Genomic DNA, 16,200 nt, shown 5'->3' with positions numbered 1-16,200 from the left:
AACACGTGCAAGAAAAACGTATGAGACATGTCCACCCATTGTTGATTTTCTCTGAGTATTATTTTGTATGGTCTGGAATCATTTATTGGCCAAATATACTTATTAGTAGCAGAGGATATGTGATAGATACACCCTGAGCATCAGGCTCATAAAGTATGTGTTTGTGTTCCGACATGTGCAAAGGAAATGACAATGTCCAGTCGTAAGGAAGGTGTGGATTTGATGTGGAGTACTGTGACAGCAAAGGGAAGAGTATGTCAAGTCATAAGAATGGCACCAATATTTTTATGTATCGGACATGTCCGAACGAACATTTGGCCATCTTCTTCTGTGCGGATGCACAAACAGAACCCGAAATCTTACGGGAATCGGCAGTAAAGCCGCGAGTAATGAGTATGATGAGCAGAGACCATGACTATAGTGCGGGACAATAATTTGAGAATGTGGGTCTCACGAGATGCATGCCAGAGATAAGTCTCTGCAGTCGTACTATCCTCTGTGTCCTTGGTAGCTCAGATGGATAGAGAGTCTACCATGTAAGGAGGAGATCGCGGGTTCGAGTCCCGGTCAGGGCACACATTTTCACCTGTCCCAGTAGATACATATCAACGCCCGTCAGCAGCTTAAGGTATTAATATGTAATTCTAAACTTGAAACTTCCTGGCAGATCAAAACTGTGTGCCGGACCGAGACTCGAACTCGGGACCTTTGCCTTTCGCGGGCCGAGTTCGAGTCTCGGTCCGGCACACAGTTTTAATCTGCCAGGAAGTTTCATATCAGCGCATACTCCGCTGCAGTGTGAAAATCTCATTCTGGAATTCTAAACTTGCCTAAATATCGTGTCGGGCCCCCACGAGCACGCAGAAGTGTCACAACACAATGTGGCATGGACTCGACTAATGTCTCAAGTAGTGCTGGAGGGAACTGACTCCATGAATCCTGCAGCGCTGTCAATAAATCCGTAAGAGTACGATAGGGGGGGGGGGGGGGGGGGGGGAAGATTTCCTCTGAACAGCACGTCTCAAAGCATCCTAGATATGCTCAATAATGTCCAAGTCTGGGGAGCTTAGTGGCCAGCGGAAGTGTGTAATCTCAGAAGAATGTTCCTGGAGTCACTCTGTTGCAATTCTGGACGTATGGAGTGTCCCATTGTCCTGCTGGAATCGCCCAAGTGCGTCAGAATTCATAATGGACATGAATGGATGCAGGTGATCAGACAGAATGCTTACGTATATGTCACCTGTCAGAGTCGTATCTAAATGTATCAGGGGCTCCATATCACTCCAACTGCAGACGCCCCACGCCATTGCAGAGCAACCAGCAGCTTGCACACTCCCCTGCTGATATGCCGGGTCCGTATATTCATGAGGTTGTCTCCATATCCGTACAGGTCCATCTGCTCGATACAATTTGAAAGGAGACTCGTCTAACCAGGCAACTTGTTTCCAGTCATCAAGAGTCCAATGTCAGCGTTGACGGACCCAGGCGAAGCGTAAAGCATTGTGTTGTGCAGTCATCAAGGGTACAAGAGTAGGCCTTCGTCTCCGAAAGCCCATATCGATGATGTTCCATTGAATGTTGTTGATGGCCCAGCATTGAAATCTGCAGCAATTTTCGTAAGGGTTGCACTTCTGTTACGTTGAACGATTCTCTTCAGGTGGCGTTGGTCCTTTTCTTGTAGGATGTTCCTCTGGCCCCAGCAATGTCGGAGATTTGATGTTTAGCGGAATCCTGAAATTCACGGTACACTCGTGAAATGGTGGTATGGGAAAATTTCCACTTCATCACCTCGGAGACGCTGTGTCCTACCGTTCGCGCGCCACTATAACACCACATTCAAACTCACTCAAATCTTGATGACTGCCATTGTAGCAGCAGTAAAAGATCAAACAACTGCGCTATGCACTTCTCTTTTATAGGCGTTGCCGACAGCAGCGCCGTATTGTGCCTGTTTACATATTCTGTATTTGAATGTGCATGACTATACCAGTTTTTGGCAAATCAAAAAATGGAAATACATACTAAATTCCATATATACATTACATGAAGACCATTGCGAAGTTTCTGGTAAAGGTAGTGAACCATGGTACTGGTAAATAAGTTGGAAGTAGCATTGTGACAGAAAGGTGCTTGACATAAAAATGAAGACTGCGTCATACTTTCAGTTGTTTTGAATTTTTATGAACACAAGAGCCGCAGTTATGTTCGATGCCGCAGTTTGGTGCGACGGGAGGACGTATCGTGAAATGGAAGTTGTGTAGCGGGGCAAAGTTGGTGTGGGAAGGGGGAGCGCGCCACGGCAATCGATTGTCGGAACACTCGAGATAAGTGTGGAGGCGGCCGGCGCTGGTGGGCGAGGAGGAAGGCTGGCCGGGACAAAGCGGCGACCTTGGGCCGCCCCAGACCACAGCCCACAGGCCGCAGGCCGCTGCCTTATGGGGCCAGGCAGACACGGCCGGCGGCCCACAGTGGCCTGCGAGGACCGCTGCGGCGCCAGCCGGCTCTAGCGGTGCCTCCCGTGACGTAACGCCGCAGACGCGGGCACTGGGGGTGGCAGTTATCACTGAAACATCCGGTATTCAGTTATATCTTTTTTTTCCACGCCAATTTAACCAGAGTACACTACTGGCGATTAAAGTTGCTACACCACGAAGATGACGTGCTACAGACGCGAAATTTAACCGACAGGAAGAAGATGCTGTGATATGCAAATGATTAGCTTTTCAGAGCATTCACGCAAGGCTGGCGCCGGTGACGACACCTACAACGTGCTGACATAAGGAAAGTTTCCAACCGATTTCTCATATACAAACAGCAGTTGACCGGCGTTGCCTGGTGAAACGTTGTTGTGATGCCTCGTGTAAGGAGGAGAAATGCGAACCATCACGTTTCCGACTTTGATAAAGGTAGCCTATCGCGATTGCGGTTTATCGTATCGCGACATTGCTGCTCGCGTTGGTCGAGATCCAATGACTGTTAGCAGAATATGGAATCGGTGGGTTCAGGACGGTAATACGGAACGCCGTGCTGGATCCCAACGGCCTCGTACCACTAGCAACGAGCTGACAGGCATCTTATCCGCATGGCTGTAACGGATCGTCCAGCCACGTCTTGATCCCTGAGTCAACAGATGGAGACGTTTGCAAGACTACAACCATCTGCACGAATAGTTCGACGACGTTTGCAGTAGCATGGACTATCAGCTTGGAGATCATGGCTGCGGTTACCCTTGACGCTGCATAACAGACAGGACAGCCTGCGATGGTGTACTCAACGATGAACCTGGGTGCACGAATGGCAAAACGTCAGTTTTTCGGACGAATTCAAGTTCTGTTTACAGTATCATGATGGTCGCATCCGTGTTTGGCGACATCGCGGTGAACAACACACTGGAAGCGTGTGTTCGTCATCGCCATACTGGTCTATCACCCGGCGTGATGGTATGGGGTGCCATTGGTTACACATCGACTGCTTCCCTGGCCAGCACATTCACCAGATCTCTCACCAACTGAAAACGTCTGGTCAATGGCGGCCGAGCAACTGGCTCGTCACAATACGCCAGTCACCACTCTTGATGAACTGTGGTATCGTGTTGAAGCTGCATGGGCAGCTGTACCTGTGCACGCCATCCAATCTCTGTTTGACTCAATGCCAGACCTAACAAGGCCGTTATTACGGCCAGAGGTGGTTGTTCTGGGTACTGATTTCTCAGGATCAATTCACCCAAATTGCGTGGAAATGTAATCACATGTCAGTTCTGGTATAATATATTTGTCCAAAGAATACCCGTTTATCATCTGCATTTCTTCTTCGTGTAGCAATTTTAATGGCCAGTAGTCTATTAAAATCGCTCAAAACAATCGTCTCCTGAAATAACCGAGTTTCGATATTTTGTTCCTATTATCTATTGTAATAAGCGTTGAAATCGATAAAAAAGAAAAAAAATTGACGCTCTCAGTTTCAAGGTACATAGAATCAAAACCTTAAATAAAAGAAAACTTAGTCCGTCCACCGTTCGCTAGTTTTGTCGAAAAGTGATAAGTGGTTGACTAGTATAAGAAAAAAATTGCCAGTTTTCTCCTACTGATTCCAATTTTTTGAAACTCTGATCAAAAATAATGTTGTAATCGCGGATAGCACCACCAAATGGTGGACCTTAGGAACAGCCAGTGTAAAGGGGGAAAACTGAGGTTTAATAACTCTATTTTTCGTGTTAATTTGTTCGTTTCCAAGGGCTAAAAAGCAGATAAAGGCATATTATGTAGACACAGACAGCAGATCAACTACTTTCTATCTTTATTGGATACTATGAATTAACTGTTTTCAACTTTGTAATTTATTAGTGCGTAGTTTTCTTCCTCTTCCATTATTTCATAGAAATGGCAGACGAATCTTTAACTTTTTAAAGCAAATGAAGCGTAGTGCTTCATTGCTACGTCACTTCGTAAAAATAGTATCAGACTGGGATTAAAATGCATGTCCAGAGAGAACTACGAGTAGCCCAGATATAAGCAAGTCTTGCAGAACGCTCTTACATTAGGCGATGACAACAGGGACGTTATTGTCTATTGTCTCAGCGACACTGTCGCCATGTTTTTGCTACTCGTTTCTGTCGGCATTGTCATTAAAACAGCAGTGATCACTTTTCTCATTTTCTATAATAGCGCAATATTTCAAACCATTGCATATTTTACAAAAAAATAAAGATTACTTCTTTTAAAAAAATACGCTCCTGGAAATGGAAAAAAGAACACATTGACACCGGTGTGTCAGACCCACCATACTTGCTCCGGACACTGCGAGAGGGCTGTACAAGCAATGATCACACGCACGGCACAGCGGACACACCAGGAACCGCGGTGTTGGCCGTCGAATGGCGCTAGCTGCGCAGCATTTGTGCACCGCCGCCGTCAGTGTCAGCCAGTTTGCCGTGGCATACGGAGCTCCATCGCAGTCTTTAACACTGGTAGCATGCCGCGACAGCGTGGACGTGAACCGTATGTGCAGTTGACGGACTTTGAGCGAGGGCGTATAGTAGGCATGCGGGAGGCCGGGTGGACGTACCGCCGAATTGCTCAACACGTGGGGCGTGAGGTCTCCACAGTACATCGATGTTGTCGCCAGTGGTCGGCGGAAGGTGCACGTGCCCGTCGACCTGGGACCGGACCGCAGCGACGCACGGATGCACGCCAAGACCGTAGGATCCTACGCAGTGCCGTAGGGGACCGCACCGCCACTTCCCAGCAAATTAGGGACACTGTTGCTCCTGGGGTATCGGCGAGGACCATTCGCAACCGTCTCCATGAAGCTGGGCTACGGTCCCGCACACCGTTAGGCCGTCTTCCGCTCACGCCCCAACATCGTGCAGCCCGCCTCCAGTGGTGTCGCGACAGGCGTGAATGGAGGGACGAATGGAGACGTGTCGTCTTCAGCGATGAGAGTCGCTTCTGCCTTGGTGCCAATGATGGTCGTATGCGTGTTTGGCGCCGTGCAGGTGAGCGCCACAATCAGGACTGCATACGACCGAGGCACACAGTGCCAACACCCGGCATCATGGAGTGGGGAGCGATCTCCTACACTGGCCGTACACCACTGGTGATCATCGAGGGGACACTGAATAGTGCACGGTACATCCAAACTGTCATCGAACCCATCGTTCTACCATTCCTAGACCGGCAAGGGAACTTGCTGTTGCAACAGGACAATACACGTCCGCATGTATCCCGTGCCACCCAACGTGCTCTAGAAGGTTTACGTCAACTACCCTGGCCAGCAAGATCTCCGGATCTGTCCCCCATTGAGCATGTTTGGGACTGGATGAAGCGTCGTCTCACGCGGTCTGCACGTCCAGCACGAACGCTGGTCCAACTGAGGCGCCAGGTGGAAATGGCATGGCAAGCCGTTCCACAGGACTACATCCAGCATCTCTACGATCGTCTCCATGGGAGAATAGCAGCCTGCATTGCTGCGAGAGGTGGATATACACTGTACTAGTGCCGACATTGTGCATGCTCTGTTGCCTGTGTGTATGTGCCTGTGGTTCTGTCAGTGTGATCATGTGATGTATCTGACCCCAGGAATGTGTCAATAAAGTTTCCCCTTCCTGGGACAATGAATGCACGGTGTTCTTATTTCAATTTCCAGAAGTGTATGTTTATTTAAAAACAAAAATTTCACCACTGCTGCCATGGCTAATCGATATTTCGGTTTTTCTCTCGGTTGTTAGTAAAAAAATAAACTGTTGTAACCGATACCAAAAAAATAGCGATAAATACCAGTTATTCAAAACTAAAATACCGGCATGTGTTTTTCCCACCCCTAGCAGGCAGGCGCTATGGCCGTCTACTGGGGCCTGGTCTTCACAGTCCTGCGGCTGTTTGCCGTACACCGTCAACGCAGTACAAATTAGCCCTGGCTCCACAGGTGGGATGAGGGGGTTCATGCCATTCATTTTAGTGAAAAGAATTTACATTATTATGTTTGGCAGACCTCGTAGCCGTCGCTTGCTCTATGTTCGAAGAAACCAGGTTCAATTTCCGGTACCTCCCCCCATTTTTCTGATGTAGGGACGTCTGCAATGCGATCCACTCGGCCTTGTGAGCCAAAACGAGGAGCTGTTTGAATACAGCAGTGGCATGACAAGGATTCATCTACTGTCAATAACAGCTGGAGGGACTGGTGACATGCTTATCACATTCCCACGATCTTAGATCGCTCCTCATACTGTCTTGTAGCCAGCTGTCGGCCAGTCGGAAGAGGTCTAAGGGTTAATCAGCGAATAGTGTTTATTACATTGTTATATACATAAATTTCCAAATCTCTTGGTTACCATTTACAGATCAGAGTAGAATTAAAACTAAGAGTTTCGAGAATGCCAAGAAATTCTAAATATTACAATCCATGTTTAGCAGTTGCAATTCACAATTACGTGTATGGCTTAACCTTTAAACTACTTATCTACCACTTTACTCCCGACAGCTCGCGGAAAAGAACGAACACTTCAACTTCTCCGTTCAAGCTCTGATTTCTTTTGTTTTATCATGATGATAATTTATACCTATGTGGGTGAGCGGTAGCAAAAGATTTTCACACTTTTAGAAGAAAGTTGGTGATTGAAATTTTATGTGAAGTTCCTGCTGCACCGAAAAACACCTTTGTTTTAACGACTCCCATCCAAATTCGTTTATCATATCCGTGGTAGTCTGTTCCCTGTTTTGCAATAATACAAAACGAGCTGTCCTTCTTTCACCTTTTTCGATGTCCCCCGTCTATCCTATCTCACGCGGATCCCACACCGCACAGCAGTACTGAGGAAGAGGCCGGACAAACGTCTCTTTATTCTCATGAAGTATTTTGTCAATAAATCGCAGTCTTTGTTTTGCTTTCCTCACAACGTTTTGTTTGTACTTTTTCAAATTTAAGTTATTCGCAATTGTAATAGCTAAGTATCTATTTGAGTTCACAGCCTTTAGCTTTGCATGAGTTATCGTGTTACTGAACTTAAGCGGAATCTTTTTAGTGCTCAAGTGGACGACTTCAAACTTTTCATTATTGAGAGTCAAGTGCCACTTTTCTAAATCGTTTTGCAATTCTTTTTGATCATCTGATGAATTTGCATGACGGTAAATGACAGCATCATCTGCAAACAATCTAAGAGGGCTGCTCAGATTGTCTCCTAAACAGAGGGCTTATAACACTTCCTATCAACGCCAGATATTACATATGTTTTACTTGATGACTTTCCGTCAATAATCACGAGATGTGACCTTTCTGACAGGAAATCACAAATCCAGCCACACAACTCAGACGACAGATACTCCATGGGCACAAAATTTAATTAGAAATCGCTTGTGAGGAACGGTGTCAAAAGCCTTCTGGAAACCTAAAAATACAGAATTAAGTTGACGTCCCGTGTCGATAGCCCTCATTACTTCGTGAGAGTAAAGAGTTAGTTGCGTTTCACAAGAAAGATATTTTCTGTATCCCTGTTCGCTATTTGTCAATAAATCGTTTTCTTCGAGGTGATTCGTAATGTTGGAGCACAGTATATGTTCCAAAACCCTACTGCAAATCGACATCAATGATATGGATCTGTAATTCAGCGGATTACTCCAATTTCATTTCTTGGCTTTGGTGTGAATTATGCAACTTTCCAGTCTCTGCGTGTGGATTTTTCTACGAGCGAGCTGTTGTATATGGCTGCTAGTATGGAGCTATAACTGACTGTTATACAATCTGGACCGGAGACTTGCCTTTCTTAAGCGTTTTAAGCTGCTTCGCTACATCGAGGATATCTACTTCTAAGTTATTCATGCTGACAGTTGTTCTTGATTCGAATTGAGTATTTACTTCGTCTTCTTTTGTGAAGGAATTTCGGAGAACCGTGTTTACTAACTCTGTTTCAGCGACACAGTCGTCGCACGGTAAAGGTACTGATTGGGTCTCGCCGCTGGTGTACTTCACATACGACCAGAATATCTTTGGGTTTTCTGCCAGATATCGAGACAAAGTTTCGTTGTGGAAACTATTAATAGCATCTTCCGTTGAAGTTCGCGTTAAATTTCGAGCTTTTGCAAAACTTCGCCAATATTGGGGACTTTGCGTTTTTTTAAAATTTGGCATGCTTTTCTTGTTGTTTCCGCAGTAGTGTTCTGACCTGTTTTGTAGAACATGGGGGATCAGTACCCTCCATTATTAATTTCCTTGATATATATCCCTCAATTTCCCTCGTATATTTATTTGAATTTAAACGACATCTGGTCTACACTTACATAGTCAATCTGGGAGTGGAGACTGTCTCTTAGGATGGTGTGAAGCGAATTTTTATCTGCTTCTTTAAGTAGATGTATTTTGAGTTTATTTTTGGTAGGTTTGGAATTTACGGTATTCAGTGTAGCTACAACAACCTAGTGGTCACGAAACCCTGTATCTGTCATGATGCTCCTTATTTGGTCAAGATTATCTGTTGCTAAGAGATCAAATATCTTCTCGCAACCATTATACTCCTAATGGGTTCTTGAACGAGTTGTTTAAAATAATTTTCTGAGAAGGCATTTAGTACGTTATCAAACGACGTTTTATGCCTACCGTCTATTATAAACATGTATTTTCGCCAACATATCGAGGGTATATTGAAGTCCCCACGAACTATAATTGTGTGAGTGGGGTACTTATCTGAAATGACACTCAGGTTTTCTTCGAACTGTTCACCAGCTGTATCATCTGAGTCGGGGGTTGGTAAAAGGAACTAATTATTAATTTATTCCAATTTGGCAGTTACAACTTCTAACCATAGTAACTCACAGGAATCATCCACTTTAGATTCACAACAAGGTAAACTACTTCTCACAGTAATAAACACTCCACCACCAACTCTATTTAATCCAACCTTTCTGTACGCGGTTAGATCATTTATAAAAATTTCCTGAACCTATTTCCGGCTTTATCCAGCTTTCCGCACCTTCAGTCTTCCTATTAGTGCTTGGAACTCTGGTTCTTTTTCAGCACAGCTACAACATTTTACAATTACGATATTGATTGGTCCTTTGTCTACCCTCTCCTTGTGTTCGTCCTGCACCTTTCGAAACTGATGTCCTTTTTGCACATTCCCGAGTACCTCTGATGTGAACCCTCCACTCGGTTCTGTATCAAACGATCACAATCGGTTATGTAGTCGATGCTGCAGATGGTGGGCGCCACCTGTAAGTACATCTCGCAAGCAAGACAGGCAGTCTTTACTACTTCAGCTAACTGCCTGGAACCAGAGAAAATGTCTTGCAATCCAAAGTGATACACTTCGTCAATATCAACTCAGCCACCATCTGCAATTGGCTGCGCCCTTTGCTCTTCATGGGATCTGGAGGCAACCATTCCACATCTGGAATGACTTCTTTCAGTACGCACACAGAGTCCACATTGAATTCCTTCCCCTCCATCGCAGCCATTTTCCTAAGGGTCCTCTTACACACACAATGTTGCAGTTCCCAGCTACCAGTACCTACCTGTATGGAACATTCCAGCCAGAAAAAAGTGCTCATTCACAGGTGGACCATACATGCTGTCAACAACAAAACCGACATAGCTCGTAAGTCCACATGTAGAACTGGCAAATCATTTAGGGTAGAATGAAAGGAACAGAGACCTTGGTGGGGGAGGTGGGAAGGTCATATTTTTGAATAGCTGTCTTCATCCAGTGTAGAGATGTTGGCCGCTGACCTGGGCGTGAACTATGTTGTGTAAGAGAGCACTCTGGCAAATAGCACTCCATGCTGTCAGCATCACAGCTGGTAGGACACGTCTGCAAACATCTGGGTCGGCATCCTTCACGGCAACGCCCCAGCTGAAGGTGCGGTCCCTGGACGCCCGGCGTGCAACACGAACGCCACTGAGCTGGACGAGTCAGCAACTCCCAGCCACGAGCGCGGCTCTTCCACCTATCAGGTCAGTGCTATGGAGTAGCTACTTGTGTTGTACGAATCACGAAAATAAATGTATTTATAGCCAACACTGTATCACTGACTCCCTCAGACGTTTCACTGGACCACATTCCCGCACTTAGAGCTCAGCATTCTGCACCCACAAAGAACACAGTTCCTTAGGTCTCCACAGCTGTTAGCCAGCTACAGGAAATACACTGACAGATATGGGAAGCGTTGCATCATGAAGCGAGAGGCTGATATACACAAAATTTGTCGAGTTGCTCGTTACAAAGAAGGTATTAAATGATGAAATTTTTATCCTGTTTGTAACTAACGTCAATCATCAACCAGTATAGGGTGTTACCCCATGGGCACGAATGTGCTCTTGCATCTTTGTATCATGGGAGAAAACACCCTGAGGTTGTAATTTTGAAGAACTTCTTCCCAAACCCGGAACACAAGCTGTGTCACTTCATGATGATTACTGGTTGCAGCTGGTGTGAAAGTAAACGTCTTCCCATTGCATCCCAGTCATGCTCTTTGGATCATAAATTAGAGGAATCAGCGGTGCAGTCAAGGTTCCGTACTTCCCTCATTGCACTTGTGGGGCGAACTGCAATGTGATGTCTTGCACTATCCTGTTGGAATATGCCATTTTGGGTTGTGGCTATAAATGATACAACAGGTACTCCCATTCTTCGACCAAATCAGTTCTTTTGTCATTTGCAATAGCTCCCCACACAGTTATCCTAGGCAATGGAGAGGTATGGACCTCGAGAATCACTGCTTTCCAAGACCTTTCACCAGGCCATCCACAGAGACATTCATGTCGATCCGAGCACCGTGAACACTAACGAGACTCATCGCTGAACGCCAGAGAGTATCACCATTCCAGTAGGTTTTAGGTTTGTGTAATATGTGATGTGGTATCAGTGGTAAAAGACGCATACCAATTCTAGGTCTCAGCCTAGCCTCCAATTATACGTTCTCGACATTTCCTGGTGACAACCTACATGTAAACTCTGCCCAGATTTCAGCTGGTGTCATCCGCCTATTGGTTAGAGTCAGTCGAACAACCTCACGACCTTCTTGTGGTGTAGTCCTTCTACAAGGACCCGTACCTACTCTTCTTCCCACGTTGTTATCCTGAGTCCATTTTAACACCACCCTTTCTGCTGTCGTTGCAGTACAACCAACTGACTGTGCGAGCTGTCGTTGTGAGGCTCTTATGTCCTACATGCTACTGATTCGATCATTCGTAGAGTACAAAAGATGATGATAAACTGCCCGTGGACGACCTGTCGATATGATGACTTGTTGTCTCCACCCACAATGTTCCAGTAACGTTAGACACATCCGGTAGTCATCATATACTCACTCCATCCTTCACCTTATGACATTTTTCTCTACTGAAAACACCAAAAATAAGCTCGCATTAGGATGAGACTGTAATCAATATATCCCATAGACACAAAAAGACATGATTATCATTTTGGCTACATACCGTGTAGGGGTTCATGGTGCACCACCTTCCATTGCAGTCGATAGTCGGCATTAAGCCGTCGTCACACGGTACGATTTAGCTAATGTTGACGTGGCGGGCGGATCGGCAGTGCAAGTCTCGCTATTGCCAGCATCACACAGGACGAGCCAGATGACGTTGACGTGAAGGCAGACTGAGAATCCAGCGTCATGAGACCCAACGCTGTCGGCACATGGGACAGGCTGGTTAACGTGATCTTGCACCTTCAACGCTCTCCAGCGGTATTTGTCAGCTTTGTTTGGTTCTAAAAGCACGCAGATGGTTTAGGAAAATGGACACAAAAAAATTCGTATGTTAGCTCTATCAAAAGACAAATTTACTCCTCTGTAGTATAGACAAATAAAAATTCCAAAACCCATGAACATGTAATAAAATAAAAAGGAAAGATCCATGTAATTTCAGTACGGACGTCAGCTTATAAAAGTTAACAAAATTGGACAAGCTCACTCCTGACAGAGAGCACACATATTCATATAACATAAAATATTACAGATATAGTTAGTTAGTTAGTTCCCCAAGGTAGTGTTACAGGCTCTTTGCTGTTCCTTATCTATATTAACGATCCTGGAGGCAATCTGAGCAGCCGTCTTCGGTTGTTTGCTGATGACGCTGTCGTTTATCGACTAATAAAATCATCAGAAGATCAAAACAAACTGCAAAACGATTTAGAAAAGATATCTGAATGGCGCTTGACCCTAAGTAACGAAAAGTGTGAGGTCATCCACATGAGTGCTAAACGGAAATCGTTAAACTTCGGTTACACGATAAATCAGTCTAATCTAAAAGCCGTAAATTCAACTAAATACCTAGGTATTACAATTACGAACAACTTAAATTGGAAGGAACACATAGAAAATGTTGTGGGGAAGGCTAATCAAAGACTGCGTTTTATTGGCAGGACACTTAGAAAATGTAACAGATCTACTAAGGGGACAGCCTACACTACGCTTGTCCGTCCTATTTTAGAATACTGCTGCGAGGTGTGGGATCCTTACCAAGTAGGACTGACGGAGTACATCGAAAAAGTTCAAAGAAAGGCAGCACATTGTGTATTATCGCGAAATATGGGAGAGAGTGTCACAGAAATGATACAGGATTTGGGCTGGAAATCATTAAAAGAAATGCGTTTTTCGTTGCGACGGAATCTTCTCACAAAATTCCAATCACCAACCTTCTCCTCCAAATGCGAAAATATTTTGTTGACACTGACCTACATAGGGAGGAAAGATCATAACGATAAAATAAGCGAAATCAGAGCTCGTACGGAAAGATATAGGTGTTAATTCTTTCCACGCGCTACACGAGATTGGAATAATAGAGAATTGTGAAGGTGGTTCGATGAACCCTCTGCCAGACACTTGAATGTAATTTGCAGAATATCCATGTAGATGTGAATGTGTCAAATGTAGAAGAAATGCACAAAAGACTCGAGGGTTTTTACTTTTTTTTAAGCTAAAATTTTTTATTACGTACTCCATTCCCGTAAATGGAACAAAATGCATATATTATACCTATAGATTTATTTATTCCTATTCAAGAATTCATCTATGGTATAGAAGAAGTTGTCAAGGAGATATGATTTCAATTTATTTTTGAAACTATTACTGCTGTCTGTCAGACATTTTATTTTATCTGGTAATTTATCGTAAAGTTTTTTGGGCAGCATATTTTACCCCTTTCTGTGGCAAAGACAGGTTAAGTAGAGGATATTGTAAGTCTTACTTCTGGTATTATAATAATGCATGTCACTGTTGTTTCTAAACTGGTCCATGTTGATAACAACAAATTTTTTTATAGAGCAAATCAGCTGTGAGACTGTCGTAAGAATTCCCAACCTTTTAAACAGATGCCTACAAGACGTGCGACTATGAGCCCCGCACATTTTCTAACCACTTGCTTTTGGACAGTTGTAAGTAGGCTGTTTATGTTTTCTTATTGGCAACGTTACATAGCGGTCTGTGTGAGAATCACTGGCTGTGCTGTGTGCAATCTGTGGCTGGTTTGCATTGTTGTAATACTCGCCATTGTAGTGTTAGGCAGCTGGCTGTGAACAGCGCGTAGCGTTGCGCAGTTGGAGGTGAGCCGCCAGCAGTGGTGGATGTGGGGAGAGAGATGGCGGAGGTTTGCAGTTTGTCATGAACTGATATATATATATTATGATTTGTGATGATATCAAGGTAAATACATTGTTTGTTCTCTATTAATATCTTTCATTTGCTAGCTATCCCTATCAGTAGTTAGTGCCTTCCATAGTTTGAATCTTTTATTTAGCTGGCAGTAGTGGCGCTCGCTGTATTGCAGTAGCTTGAGCAGCGAAGATTTTTGTGAGGTAAGTGATTTGTGAAAGGTATAGTTTAATGTTAGTCAGGGCCATTCTTTTGTAGGGAATTTTGAAAGTCAGATTGCGTTGCGCTAACAAAGTATTGTGTGTCAGGTTAAGCACAGTCTCGTGTAGAATTGTTCAAAGGGGACGTTTCACAGTGAACACTTTTTGCCTAAGTGTGGAGTTACCCCAAAATATTATTTCGTATGATATCAGAGAGTGAAAGTAAGTAAAGTATGTTAGCTTACTAATTTCTATATCCTCAAAATTGGCAATTATTCTAATTGCAAAAGTTGCTGAAACTAGTCGCTTTAGGAGACCCAAAATATTAATTTTCCAGTTAAGATTCTCATCTATATGTACACCCAAAAACGTAGTATGCTCTACCCTGGCTACTGACTTCTGTTGATGTGTTGCGATTATTGAAGCAATTGTAATCCTTGCAACAGAAAATTGGATGTACTGTGGTTTTTCAAAGTCCAGAGCAAGCCCTTTCACAGAAAACCAATTAATAACTTTTCCAAAGACATTATTTGTTTCATTTTCTATTGGAGTTTCTTTTACTGGATTAATAATTATGCTTGTATTATCAGCAAACAGTATCAGTTTAGCTTCTCGTTTCAGATAAAAAGGGGGCCATTCACATACATCAAGAACGGAAGGGGACACATGATGGAACCTTGTGAAACACATAATGTAATTTCACCCCAGTTGGATGAAGTTGCAAACTTCCTTAAATCACTTAAACCATATATAGAAACTTTTTGCTTCATGTTCTGTAGATATGACTTAAACCATTCATATGCTGTTTCATTTATACCATAGAATTATAGTTTCTACAACATAATGTCATGGTTCACACAATGGATAAGTTACAGAAAATTCCTATTTATGACATATTACTATTTAAAGGCTCTGTTACGTTGACAGTGAAGTTGTATATTGCTGTCTCAGTGGAATAGCATTTTTGAAATCCGAACTGTGGTTTACTAAGTACGATTTTTGAAAATGCTGTAAGCAGTGATACTGACCAGTAATTGTTGACAAAAGTAGCGTCCCCTTTTCTGTAGAGAGGCTTTACAATGGTATATTTTAACCTGTCTTGGAAAGTACTTTGAGTTACTGATGCATTACACATGTGACATGAACATCAGCTGTAACTGCTGCACATTGTTTTAATACTTTGTTAGAGATGTCGTCTACTACAACAGAACAAATATTTTTCAAAGATTTAATGATTTTCCTTATTTCACAAGAGGTTGTTAGGTGGAAATTATGTGAAAATTGATCTGACTAAGATTTCTCAAAACTGACTCCTCCATGTACCGCTCAGCTTTTTATTTTGAACTATTCTCGCCATTTTTTCACCTACACTTAAGAAATGGTTGTTAAATACATTAGCTACTTGTATACTGTTGGTTACGATGGTCTCATTCTCTGTAAATGTATTATCATCTACCCTAGCAGTTACTTTTCCTGTCTCTCTTCTAACAATATTACATATTGATTTGATTTTATTGTCTGAGTTGTTAATTTGATCTCTACCATATATATTTATTGAGTTTTTGACAACTTTTCATAGTATGTTACAGAGTAAAATTTCTTCTGGGTCTTTACTAAGTCTTGCTACCTCATACAGTTTTCTTTTTCTTTCTGAAGATACTTTAATACATTTAATAATCCAAGGTTTCTTTGAAAACCGTTTGGTGTTATATTTAGTAATTTTTTTGAGCAAAAATGTCCAAAAAGAGATATAAATTCATCAAGAATTATGTTGTTTTTATCATTGGCATTTGGCTCATTATATATATATATATATATATATATATATATATATATATATATATAAAATCGCAATTAACATTTCTTAAATATTCTCTGAAGCGTTCTATGAATACTGGCTTGAGTAACCTTAC

This window comes from Schistocerca americana, chromosome 1 (genome assembly GCF_021461395.2).
Source record: "Schistocerca americana isolate TAMUIC-IGC-003095 chromosome 1, iqSchAmer2.1, whole genome shotgun sequence".
Taxonomy (NCBI): domain Eukaryota; kingdom Metazoa; phylum Arthropoda; class Insecta; order Orthoptera; family Acrididae; genus Schistocerca; species Schistocerca americana.
The sequence above is the reverse complement of the archived record's forward strand: the minus strand, read 5'-3'. Positions refer to the sequence as shown.